The sequence below is a fragment of the Euprymna scolopes genome, chromosome 21 (assembly GCF_053919585.1).
Source record: "Euprymna scolopes isolate OS-2025 chromosome 21, ASM5391958v1, whole genome shotgun sequence".
Taxonomy (NCBI): domain Eukaryota; kingdom Metazoa; phylum Mollusca; class Cephalopoda; order Sepiida; family Sepiolidae; genus Euprymna; species Euprymna scolopes.
Window position 1 is genome coordinate 109,374,085 of NC_136502.1, and position 14,320 is coordinate 109,388,404.

At 33.5% G+C, this 14,320-nt stretch overlaps 1 protein-coding gene and 1 pseudogene across 2 annotated transcripts in view; both read right to left on the reverse strand.

Moving 5' to 3' along the window:
- LOC145242989 (protocadherin gamma-C4-like) overlaps nt 1-14,320 on the reverse strand; it is a 151,167-nt gene that overhangs the window by 95,576 nt on the left and 41,271 nt on the right. The gene's annotated exons all lie outside the window — the stretch shown is intronic.
- Nucleotides 5,989-6,119, reverse strand: LOC145243294 (U2 spliceosomal RNA; annotated as a pseudogene).

Consider the following 14,320-nt stretch of genomic DNA (forward strand, 5'->3'; position numbering starts at 1 on the left):
TTTCCTTGATTAGTAAACTCTTTATATATATATATATAGGCAGAAAGCTTTGAGAAAGAGTTTACTAATCAAGGAAAAAGCAAACTCTAAAATCAAATATAAATATAGTTATTTATATCTTAATCCCAACCAAATGAAAAAGCTCAATACATTCCCCGGCGATAGTAGAGCTTATGATAAATAATAATAAGAACAGAACTGTAAAGTAGAAATTTGCAAATAGTTTTTATTATTCGGCAGAATACTCCAAGACTGGTGTGTTAGGTGCTCCTTAATCCGCGGAGTTTCAAAGAATGCTAATTTTTCTCATCAGAGTTAAAACTGTTAGTAAAATAGTCAGAGAGTCACGCTAAATATTAGCATTTCTATGCGTTTGCTGACTACTGCTTATGATGAAACGAAAAGTTTTTTGGGTTTTAGTCACAAAACTTAAAAAAACAAGAATATAAATATGGAAAACAGTTCATGCGAACAGTTCATTTTGAGTTCAATATTAAGACAATATATATATATATATATATATATATATATATATATATATATACTAGCATGGGTGTCCGACGTTGCCTGGGTATTTGGAGGTGTATGTTGAGCAAAAAAATAAATAAATAAAAGCGGTCAATTTTTTTCACTTTGACCCCTATTATGACCCCTTTACATTTATTGATTTGGGCTCAAATCAAGTTATTAAGTTAGATCCATGTCCAATGAACCTATATCTAAAATTTCAAGTGATAGGACCCAAAATTGTCGGAGGAGTTTGGTAGAGTCCTCAAAGGTCAAATCATTAAACTTTGACCCCTTAATCGCCAAATCTCTGGCCGAAAACCGATCACATGGATTTTCCCAAATCTCAGTACCCTGTATATAAAATTTCGAGTCTGTAGACTAAAAATTGACAGTGTTATTTCGTAGGGAAATGTAGACACACAGATACACACACAGACAGACAGACACTTTCACTTTTATAGATATATAGATATACACACACACGCACGGTTTCGTACCTCGGTTTATTGTAAAACAAATCCGAAATTTTTAGGTAAGCAATGTCTGTAAAAATATGTTCAATAACATTGTTGCCTCTATAATCATTCTGCTTGCCCCTTTCTCCCTCTCCCCCGTCTCCCTCCCCCTTCTCTCTCTCACTCTCTCTCTCAGCCTGTATTAGTATTAATACAAGCGAGGGACGTTCTAAAAGTAATACCTTCTATTTTTATTCCGCCTGAATGGATCAGAGAGAAATGGAAATTTCATTGTTATTATAACTGATCATATTCAATCATGACCCGAAATTTTTCATCTATCTGTTGCAGATATTGACTGTATGAGACTTTAACAAAGCACCCCCTTTCATGAACGTGCATAAGAAGCAGAGATATGTCATTGAATTCCTAGCATAAGTACATTAAGAATTGTGGTGACTATGTAGAAAAATAAATTCTGGAGCACAAAATGTCTCTCATTTTAAGGTACCAACTCTGCCTTCATAGCTGTTCAGGGCGTTCTAAAAGTAATGTCTCCTATTTTTTTATTCCGCCTGAATGAATCAGAGGGAGATCGCAAAATGCATTGTTATTATGGCCAAATTTATGCATTCATCTTCTGAAAGTTTCATCTCTCTGTTACAGATAGTGACGGTGTAAGACTCTAAAAGAGCAACGTCTATCATAGACGTTTTTTTTTAATCAGAGATGTGTCTTTAAATTCCTGGCAAAAGTGCATTGAGAATGGTGGTGACTATGTAGAAAAATAAATTCCGGAGCGCAAAAAATTACTCATTTTTTTAAGTTAAAAAATAGGAGGCTTTACTTTTGGAACGACCCTCATATAAAGAAGCATGCTCCAGATGCCCATGCACAGCCATCGTGCATCGCTGGCAAAAGTGCATTAAGAATGTTGCTGACTATGTAGAAAAATATATTCTAAATCACAAAAGGTCACTTGTTTTAATTATACCACTCCCATCTTCATAGCTTTTCAACATTTTGAGTTAGAAACAAAAGGATATTTTATTTTTGGAACGACCGTAATACAATTTTTTTTTTTTTTTAAATATAAACCAGAAGCAGACGATAACTGATTCATAAAAATTTTAGCTAAGAAAACTATTTGTTAAAATATATCGAACATGGATGTCATCAATCGCAGGAGGATTGGCCAAACTAAGAAAAATTATTGGACAAAACCGTACAAAGTGAAATTTAGAGACAGTTGACTCACTGAACTGTGGTTTGTAAAATATAAAAAAAAAAACGTCTAAGTTGGTGAAAAGGAAAAAATGACTTTAAATGAATAAAGAAAAGGAAATCTGACAGTGTTATTATTGTGGTGTGTCCACCCTACGGATAATTCCATTTATTATACTTATTAGAAAAATCTCGACATTAGCAGAAAAGTTGTGCAAAAGTCATGTACACTCTTTATTTGTTGTATGTTGGTGTTTTTTCTCCCTTGAACAGCCTGTGATAAAAGTTTATGATTAGAAGTGTGGTGCTCATCATACGGATAACAATGAACTCCTCTGCTTACTATAAATACCAGGAGAATATGTATGTTGGCATTATGCACAAGTCATGTACACTTATCAGTCAAACTGACGTATAATCATATACTTTTTAGTTCTATTTGGGTTTTTTTTTTTTTTCAATATATTTCATTTTCACTAAATAATAATTTGTGTTTTTTTTATTTATAATAAAAAAAATGATAAAACATTACTGTTTTCTAAGATTTTCTCAAATTTAACATTACAAAATAATGTTTTCAAAAGATTTGACTAACTCCTATGCAGCAAAAATCTTTTATATTGTATCTTCCATAAAAATAACTGTAATTATCAGTTAACATTTCAAAGACTAAAACAATTACTCCTTTATTTGTTGCATTTGTTTTTCTTTTGTATTTCTTTTCTTGTATTTTTCTTTTTTTTTTTTACATAAGAGTCACCACTTATCAAGGCCCAGATGCCACTCGAGGATAAGAGTTAAAGAGTGTACAGTATCAGAATCATAGTAATCGTCAGTAGTGGAGATTCTGTAAATTTGTTAACTTAGGTGGAACGGCTCATCAAGAACTTGTTTGCATTGGACTTGAAGACGGCCATATTGTAGTCAACTATAAGCAGGCAAATGGAAGACAGTTCCACAGTCGTGCCGTTCTAAGAAAGAAACTTTGTTCATGGAATCTACATTTAGGTTTAGGCACAGATAAAGAGTATGGGAATTTATTGATAGTGTTTTTAGCTAGAGGAGTGTTTCTCGGGAAAGTTTGGCGAGTGTCGACCATAGATTGGAGCTCAGACGAGCACTTGCCATGAAAATAATGATAAAGCAAAGACACGCTCGCAATGTCTCTTCTGTGAGATAGAGGTTGCAAGGAAGAGAAAAGGGCATCTCCTATTAAGCAACGAAGCCTATTTTGAACTCTATCAAGGCAAGATAAGTTTTCCTATCAGCCCCTGCCCAGATGTGGCAACAGTACTTCATCCTTGGACGTACCTGGCTCTTATATTGGTAGAGAATTGCATCAGCAGTGAGATATCTACTGGATTGATAGAAGGATCCGACCATTTTTCCAGCAGCATTGGCAACGGATTTGATGTGTGTGTTCCATTTCAGATCATGACTCTTACGGAATCACAGCAATTATCAACGAAGGGCGTTTTAAAAGTAATGCCTCCTATTTTTTTTATTCCGCCTTAATTGATCAGAAGAGTGATCGCAAATTGCATTGTTATGATGACCGAACATGCATTCATCACCTGAAAGTTTCGTCTCTCGTCTACAGATATTGACGATGTGAGACTCTAAAACAGCAACCACTATCATAGACATGTAAGAAGTAGAGATATGTCTTTGAATTCTTAGCAAAAGTGCATTGAGAATGGTGATGACTATGCAGAAAAATAATTTCTACTCGTTACTCGTTTTAATGGTACTATACCTGTCTTCATAGCTCTTCAACTTGAGATAAAAAGAATAGGCGGCTTTACTTTTCTAACTACCTTCATATATACTGAATTGGTTTCTCTCTTCTCTAGTATAACCGTAACACTGCTTATGTGTATGTGCTGAAGTCAAGGGAAGTAATTCATCAAAACTCAACGCAGGAGTAATATTAATACAACTTTCTTTGCATATGTAATTTATCACAATTTGACGTTATATTAAACTTTCTGTGCATAGGTTAAAAAAAATATATGCAGCTCACAAGCGATTCTTAACGAGTTAATTTAGTTACAATCTTTTTTACAATTTGAAGAAAGAAACACATTTCTAATTTCTTTACTAATATTTTCTTTTCAAGGACATCTTTTTAGACATCAGTTTTCAGTAAAAAATAAAGGAAAAAAAAATGAACATACCTTTTGAAATTCTGTGTAAATTCAAGTAGAAATTTGTATCTTCTTTATTGTCATTGTTTGTGTGTTTTTATTTTTTGTTTTTTTTACAGTTTGACTTTATAATAATTCCATTTTTTTTTTTTTTTGTAGTTTGTCTAACTATTTAAGGTGTTACACGATTTAACTCCTCCATTAAATCAACTGATACGTCCCTTTATTCAGTAGCAAGTATTTCTGGAATGTAAGTCAACAAGTTTTTAACTTGTATTGTAAAGACATTTTTTAGCCAAACATTTTTTCACCTATTGAAATGAAAAGTTTTAATGGTATTCTTGCTATAAGATAAGCTTAATGTATCCAAAATATCCTTGGAGAGTTTGATCAAATTAGCAACCAATTCATCACGGCGTTATAACTGTTGAACTTCATATCTTGAGAGTTGACCTAGAAATGCATATCTTCAAAATGTTGAGCCAGGAAGTGATATCTTCATGGTGTTGAGCCATGTTTTCATACAGCTGACCCAAAAATGTATGTCTTTATACAGCTGAGCAAGAAATTAATCTCTATATACAGTGAGCCAAGAGTTCATGCCTTTATGCAGTTGACCGAGTAATTCATGTCTTTATATAGTTGAACCAAGAATTCATATCTCCATACAGTTGAATCAGAAATTTCTGTTTACAATATCCAATCATCTTTGATAAGTCAACAATTTTTTGTACATATGCTTTTTTTATATTGGAATACAATCTTTTCTTATATGAATTAGAATGATTTAATATTATTTTGCACACGATAAAATACAACTCCTTCAAGAATTTCCATCCGGACTTCATAGGTTAAACCTGCTCAACTTTATAGCGTAGGTTGGGGTAGCAGTTTTTCATTCAAATATATATTGTTAAAAAGAACCCCAGAGATCGTCTGATTCTTCCTGTCAAAAATGTCCATATAAATATTCCCGATTTCATATACTGGATTGTTATAATTATTTTTAATCATTTTGGTTGAAAGAATGTTCTTATAATTTGATGAACAGTTCAGTAACCCTCTGGCAGGCCAGAGGGAGGCTTACAGGTGCTACACCTTGCCCAAGGGTGACCTGGAACTCTGCAAAGCAGGGGCGTTCAGCTCCCTGAGGTATATTACATACCTGCATACTTTATTTATTCAGCATATCATCCAAATAATGTTTTTTTTTTAAACTTGTCTTCTTATTCAACAAATAATCATTTTTCTGTGTGGATAAAAGAGAAAAATCTAAAACTATTAAATCTGAAAAAAAAATATATATTTGGTGATGAATTTTGTTTTTAGGCAGTTTTCAGTCCTTCTTTTTAATTACATGCCATATTTGATGATAAATTATTTTTTAGGCAGTTTTCAGTACTTTTTAATTGTATGTCATATTGGATGATAAATTATTTTTTAGACAGTTTTCAGTCCTCCTTTTTAATGATATTACATATGTGTTGATGAATTATTTTTTAGGCAGTTTTCAGTCCTCCTTTTTAATGATATTACATATGTGTTGATGAATTATTTTTTAGGCAGTTTTCAGTCCTCATCTTTAATTATATTCCATATTGAATGATAAACTATGTTTTTGGGTCCTTTAATAATGCATATCACTGGGAGTGATAAGGTTTGGAGTCATCAGAGTAATTGAAAACGTTTTTCAATATTGTGATATAATCCTTATTTAGATATACAATGATCTCTTCTGATGAACAGATACTACACTTTGATCTTGGCCAAAAGGCCAAGATAATGCATTGATTGTAATCCACTCTAAAAAGAACCGTGTGAGGACAGCAGAAATGGTTTAACGATAGTCTGAAGGTCTGTCTCTCTTAAGCAATTTGATTTGCGTTCCCGCTCATAGGAAAACCTAATCCAAGACAAATGTTCCTGGTGCACCACAAGTCACGAAGGGGCTACTATTGCTAAGTCTGCATACATTGAAGAACGCAAGAGGAAACATACTATTAGATCTTTGGTTTCCTTTCAGCAGCTGGTAACTCTCGCTTCCCTTATTTTGTCCTTTAGTTCTCACATTCCATAAGTGATGTTTCTGACAAAGATGAAAGAATTGCTGTTTTCTACGTCAGTATCTATTCCATGTAACACTTATCGTTGGCAAGTTCTTTTTTTTTTTTTTTACTTTGAAGTATTTTTTTTTTTTTTTAGCTCCTTACATTAAGTGGCTTCGTGCTTCATCTTGAGCGATTTTCATTAAAAACAAAATAAATAAATAAAAGAAGATGGAGCAGTTGGCATCTCTGTTACAAAATCATTTCACACGTCTCACAGAGATAATTTAGAGATCGTAGACGACTGAGGGGCCATCTCCATACTCACAGAACTATTAGGTCATCACGATCATCTTCGCGAGCGATGGTCGATCATCATCATCATCATCATCATCATCATCATCATCATCATCATCATCATCAACTCGGTGAGTTGAGTAGTATAAGTTGCACTAGTGACAATGTATTACTGTAATATAACTTTATTCTTCGTTTCAACATGTCTTATAGATTTATTATGGCCCATCAAGAACATAAAAAATATTTTCATGGATTATTTGCTTCTTATAATGTTATAAAAAAAAAACCCCCTGAAAATTCACTCTGAACATGGTGACTCATCTTATTTGCTTTTATGGCTTGTAGTAAGGTTTTGGAATCCATGATTTTAAGTATATTTGATCTTTCCAGGTTTTTGAACCATGACGAAAATTCCTGAACCAACTAATCATCCTACTGCATCTGCACAGATATGTTATTATTGTACTTCAATCCTATACTGCACAAGTTCTTAAATTAAACTCTGTAGCACCCTCATCTGCCTCGTTTTCAAATTGTGCATAAGGATAAGCAGTGCACCATATGTCAGTGCACATAATATCATAATTTCTGAATTTTTTGTATTTTTTCAATTATTCAGACTACAGTTTTCGTCTTCAGTGTTATTTTCGTAACATTTTGGTCGATGTAACCTCTGACCTCTGCAGGTTATTTTGTCGAACACGGGAATCTGCATGGAGTTTCAGAAGGAAACCCTTTATTTAATCCATGGGGGTAGCATGCTTTCGGTATATCGGCCATGACTGAGTAAAAGTCCTAAGCAATTCGCAATTGTATTTTGAGTGTTACTTTACAACTGAGTTTTAACCAAGTACTTTATCCACTGCGCCATGGGTACTTGCCAACCACAGCGGATATTTTCCATAAAACTTTTGAATTATCCTTTTATTAGATATGATGCACTTGTCATGACCTTTGAGGTCATTTGTGACTTCTTATATGAGAAGTGTATTTGATTGGATATTTTAATCACGTGACATAGAAAACATGTGAAGATAGATTTCCGTTACCATTTGAATCTGCAATTTAATATTCAGATAAATAGGAGTCTTAGATCCTTGCATGAATGATCCAGTCAGAAGAGACGTTTTGCTAAGGGAAAAATGTATATTTGTAATCAAGTTAAGTAAAAAAAAAATATGACGTTTCTGAATTTTTCAGATGAGGATTGGTTCTTCATATTATTATTCATCGGGCTACTGTTCTCATCTTGAGTGTGATTTTCACAACGTTTCGGTCGATGTAACCTCCGACCTTCTTCAGGTGTATCTGGTCGAACTCGAGAATGTTTCTGTCGAACTCGGAAATTTGGACGGAATTTCAAGCGGAACCCTTTATTTACTTCATAGTGGTAGCGTGCTCTTGTTCTGTCAGCCATGACTGGATAGAGGGTTTAAGTAATTTGCAAATGTATTTTTTCTGGCAGAACAAGAGCACACTACCCCCGTGAAGTAAATAAAGGATCCTGTTCGAAATTCTGTCCAAATTCCCGAGTTCGACAGAAACATTCCCGAAGAAGGTCGGAGATTACATTGACCGAAGCATTGTGAAAATCACAAGTAGTCCGATGAATAATAATACAAATAAAAAAAATGTTTTAACTGAAAATTGTACGTCTCTCTCTCTCTTTTTTTTTTTTTTTAGTTTAGTTAATCTCAAACAAGGCCCATGGTTACAGAGACGTAAAGGCTACTGTGAACGTAGGGTCCAAATTTATAGAGAAAGTCCTAAGTAGGGAATTGCACAGAGAGATGTTTGTTCACATTACATTTAAATTTCTGCATGTTGGTACAGTCAGGGGAGCAGGGAGGGAATTCTAAAGGCAAACAGTTCAAGTACTAGAGTAAAAGTCTTTCCACTATCTGAGGATCTACATATTGAAAGGAGTGAAATTTAGATGATTGTTGGGTTGCTCAGGTGTATTTGTGTTGGAGAGGGAGTCAGAGCAGCAAATTCGTTGGAGCATATTCCATTGTGGTATTTGTAAAATAAGCACAGGTGATTGTGGTGATGTGACAGTGTGGATTTTGGTAGACAGTACTGTATCTATTAGATTAGAGATTCTTTTTTTTTTTACCCTGTCTATGAGGGAGAGACGAGTGGTTGGAGCACCAGTCCTGATGTGGCAACAATACTCCATGCATGGGCGGGTGGTAACCTTGTAGATATGATGAGTGCATCTGCTCATCCAAAAGATATGTATCCAGATTATGTATCCAGATTAGTATGCGTGTGCGCATGTGTATATATGTGTGTATGTATGTATATGTGTATATGTATGTGTGTGTGTATATGTGTGTGCATATGTATGTATGTATGAGTATATGTATCTCTGTGTGTGTGCATGTATATATATATATATATATATATGTATGTATGTATGTATGCGTGTGTATGATGTATGTATATGTATGTGTTCGGTCAGTCGAGAGTATTTACGCCAAAAGGGACATCAGAGCGGTAAGTTCGTCAGAGCACATTTTGTTGAACTACTTGTAAAACAAGCGCAGGGATGCATTACTGCAGTGATGGGACAGGGGTTGACTCTTGGTAGACAGTACGGGACATATTAGATCAGAGGTTCTTTTTTGGACCCTGTCTAAGAGAGAAGAAATAGTGGTTGGAGCACCAGCCCAGATGTGCAACAATATTTCATGCATGAGCGGGTGGTGACCTTGTAGATATCATGACTGCATCTTCTCATCTCAAAGATATGTATCCAGACTAGTATGTGTGTATATGCATGTGTTTGTATGTATGCGTGTCTGTATGTATGTGTGTATGTATGTGGGTGTGCGTGCATGTATGTATATGTATACATGTTATGTGTATGTATGTATTATGTATGTGTGTGCATGTATGTATGTATGTATGTATGTATGTATGTGTGTGCATGTATGTATGTATGTATGCATGTGTGTGCATGTATGTATGTGTGTATGTATGCATGCATGTGTGCATGTATGTATGCATGCATGTGTGCATGTATGTATGCATGTGTGTATGTATGCATGTGTGTGCATGTATGTATGCATGTGTGTATGCATGCATGTGTGTATGTATGCATGTGTGTATATTTATATGTATGCATGTGTGTGCATGTATGCATGTGTGTATGTGTGCATGCGTGTGTGTATATTTATATGTATGCATGCGTGTATATGTATTTATCTGTGTATATATCTGTGTGTGTGTGTGTGTATACGGCATAATCACGTTAACACACCGATTCTCGTCAGATCACGGAAGTTAAGCAACGTTGAGTTAGTACAAGATGGGTGACCATTTGGGAATTTTAGGTGCTGTATGTGCTCTCCGCTTATCTCGGCATTGTTTCCAGTCGTCCTGAACCTCCACTTGCCACTGGTATTTAACAATGCCGACTCAGACTTGGAGATTGCCCAACTCTTGCAACAAAAATTTCACGTTCAGGCAGCCTTACTGTGGGTATCCATAGACTGTCAAGACTGAAGGAAGCTAACGTGTATATGTATGTCTGCATGTATGTGTATATATGTGTATACGAGCGTGTGTGTATGTGTGTTTTTTGTATGTGTATGTATTTTGGCCGGTAAGAAAGAGAAACAGATAAGAACCCCTTGCGATACAGAAGCATAGGTGACTCTAAGTCCGCCCGTACCGGACCTCTTATCGATGTAAAAATATTCCGTTTACGAAACTGGACTTCCTGTTTTACTTTAAAATAAATAAGCATCCTTTGTTCTATTTTTCTAAAAAAATATAAAGAAATCACTATATCTATATATATATATATATATATATATATATATATATATATATATATATATATATATATATATATATATTTATAAATGAGAATGTGTATATGTGTGTGAGGAGAATTCTCAACCTATATACTCAACGAAATTTTTATCTATAGACTTTAAATTTGGTATATAGGATATTCAGATATGTGGAAAACATTTTAATCGGTTTTCATTCGGAAAAACAGGCTGCTAACAGATCCAAACTGAAAAATTAGTACGTGGAAGTCGTCAGATTTTTATCTGTTTGCTAGCTGTTTCACGGTTGCGCATGCGTGAATGGTTCACATGACAGATTCATTATGTTAAAAATAAGTAGGTTTGAAAACAATTTTTAAAGATCGTGTCAAGCCGGCCTAATGTTTATCGTACTTGACTCACTATCTTTAGGTCTCAATCTCAGTCCGAGTATTTTTTTTTTTTTTTTTTTACTTATAAGATGTGAAATGTTAAAAAAAAACAAAAACATAATACTCACATACATATGTCTCAGTTTCTCTATGAATTAAAATATAATATTTATGCGTATTTTACGATCGGGCAACACCAGGCGGCCTGCTAGCATTTAATGAAGTAAAATATTTTCCTATAATACTAAAAACAGATTCAAACTATTGAAAAATAATCATTGTATTCTATTTATAAATAATAAAAAAAAAACAGTAAAACAGTTTAGTTTAAAAAAAAAAAAAATTCATTAAAAACAACAAATAAAAATGTGCACAAAAGTTTCACATATTTTCTTTCATGCCACTTTGCTTATTTATTTTATTTATTTTAGACTAAAACAGGAAGTCCGGTTTTGTACGCGGAACATTTTTACACCAATAACAGTTTTTCGCCTGACACTGGTTCGGGTGGACTTAGAGTTGCATATGTTCCTGCATTGCCTTCCCTCCTTTAAAAGGAGTTTTCCAAAAATGACAGGAGCATGACCGAAATTTGTGAGAGAAATTTTTATGCTGTGATTTTGCGAAGTCAAGTTTGCCTCTGTCTCAAGAAATGCCCGAGTTTTTTTTGCAAAATACATTGTTTACGATTTGTAATTGAAAACTTTGTTTCCTTAAAAAAATTTTTTTTACAATTGTTAAATTTTTGTTGACTTCATTTTCGCTTTCTCTATTAGAGATACACACATTCTCACTTTTACACACACACACACACACACACACACACACACACACACACACACACACACACACACACACACACACACACACACATTTTAGTTGAAATAAAAAGTAGGTCAATTTAGCTCATATGTGCAGATCATCATATAATGATTGTATCACTCTGACAGACGTTAAAAACATTTAATAATAAATGTTTAAATTTCAACAGTATTTCTCGTTGTTAACGGTGAATGGATTAGGTTCTTGCTAATGGAGTCAGAGATGGCTTCTGTTGCCAGGTTCGAATCTATCCACCGGTGTTAATCGTGACACCCTGCACTGATGATTCCCGAAAGGATGAAACACTAGTGTCTGTAGGTATTTAATAATTACTATAGTAAATAATAATGTAAAGAGGGAGGAATAGAGACCGCGTGTGCAATGTTAATTAGATTTATAGAGTAGGTTGCAGTTTTAGATAGAGCGATATTTAAATACTCAGAACTTATAAGATAAATTATAATTGATTTCATTTATCCGACTCTCTTCAGCCTCTGTCTGTCTGTCTGCTCAGAATTTGTTTTGAATTTGAAATCGACAGTACCGATGTTTTTCTGATCTTCTGTAACACACACACACACACACACACACACATAAAACTCAGATTAGCGTACTTGCTTGCTTACTTGTGACAATGAAACCGTTTTTTTTTTTTTCCTCCCCAGTTTGCGAGTTCCAGTTTCAAAAATTCGTGTTTTATTTAAATTATTTTTTACAATAAAAAAAATGAATCTTTTTGTAAGAAAAATAATTTTTATTTAACTATTTTGAGTTGAAATCGTGTGAAGATAATCTCAAACACACACACACACACGCACACACACAGGCAAAGTTGAAAGCGAGTGAAAATTATCACACATATATACATATGCTGGAAGCATAATTAAGTTTTCTCTTTTTTTTTTTTTCATTTTAATATACTTTTGTAAAAATGTTTTTCTTTTGTAAAAAAAAAAAAAAAAAAAACCCTGCTTGATTAGCTCATGTGAATTAAAAAAAAACAATTCTCTGCGTGACAAGTATCACGACTATGCTATTCCACAGTTAGATATAGCATATACTGACCCAACGGGTCACGGATAGTCTAGTACATAAATAAAAATTACGCCCATACGTTTAGATTCTCTTAATAGTTGAGCACTCTTCTGGGGTTCTCTCCCAATAACCTTATATTTGGAGTAAGACATATGGAGTCCGAGTATTTGCCTTAGTCACAGAGTCTGGAGTGCTTAGCATGAGAAAGTTGTGAAGGGGGTAATAGAAGCACCCTAACCAAGCAAATCGTGTGTATTTCCACTTTCTTCCCTCTTTTCCTGTACCCATCATGTTTCAGTTTAATTAATGCTAAACCACATAAGTGACATATATATATATATATATATATATATATATATATATATATATATATATATATATATATATATTTTTTTTTTTTTTTTTTTCCTCAGTTGGTAGAGTGCTTGCCTCGCATGCAAGAGGCTCGAGTTTCGAATCCTGAGTTCAGATGTGTCTAACTGATAAGCCCAAATGAGGGCGAAACTCGATTCTTGGACTTCTGGTTCGTTTACTGTCATGGCTCTTGTGGGCTGCGACGTTGTTTGGCTGTAGAGGTTAATATTTTTCAGAAGTAAAGCAACCAATATTTTTCAGAAGTAAAGCAACCAATGAAATCTAAATGAGGTTAATACAAGAGTACTCAATACCAAAGTAGGGCAAGATATACTCTTTATTTGTTTTACATAAGCATTAATATGTCGCTACACATTAATGAGCGTGTTTCGGCCAGCCAGTTGCAAGTAACTCGAAACCTTCAAGCAATATTGCTTATACAAAAGTTTTGTCCATAATATATATATATATATATATATATATATATATATATATATATATATATATATATAAGCGAGATAAGACACTGATAGAATTCAGATGAAAAATCCTGATAGATATTACTTGAAGTAATATTTTCAAGGTGATCCTAGCCAAAAAGGAAAAGCTCAATATTTAAGAATAGAGCAATATATAAGTTTCGTGGTTCAATTTTAAATTCTGAAAAAAAAAAAAACAACATATAGAGACATATATTCGATTTAAGAATTTATTGCTTGATAATATAACCCCTTGTATATATTCCTTTGTCAAGCAATAAATTCTTAAATCGAATATATGTCTCTATATGTTGTTTTTTAAGAATTCCAAATTGAACCACAAAACTTATATATATATATATATATATATATATATATATATATATATATATATATATATATATATACGTTTTATTTTTTATTACCGTTTTTCTTCTGTTCAGTTACATTTTTGTTTCAGCTACGCGACCGTTTTTTGGCCGTTATGTAGCCTCCTCAGACTTTACAGAAAAGTTCGTTTATGGTGGACTTTTCTGTAAAGTCTGAGGAGGCTACATAACGGCCAAAAAACGGTCGCGTAGCTGAAACAAAAATATAACTGAACAGAAGAAAAATGGTAATAAAAAATAAAACGCATATTTCCTCTACAACAGTATTGAGCACTTTCTTCAGGTTTTTATTAATTACCATTTCTACTATATATATATATATATATATATATATATATATATATATATATATATACACACACTATCAATGTCTTTATTTCTCTTTG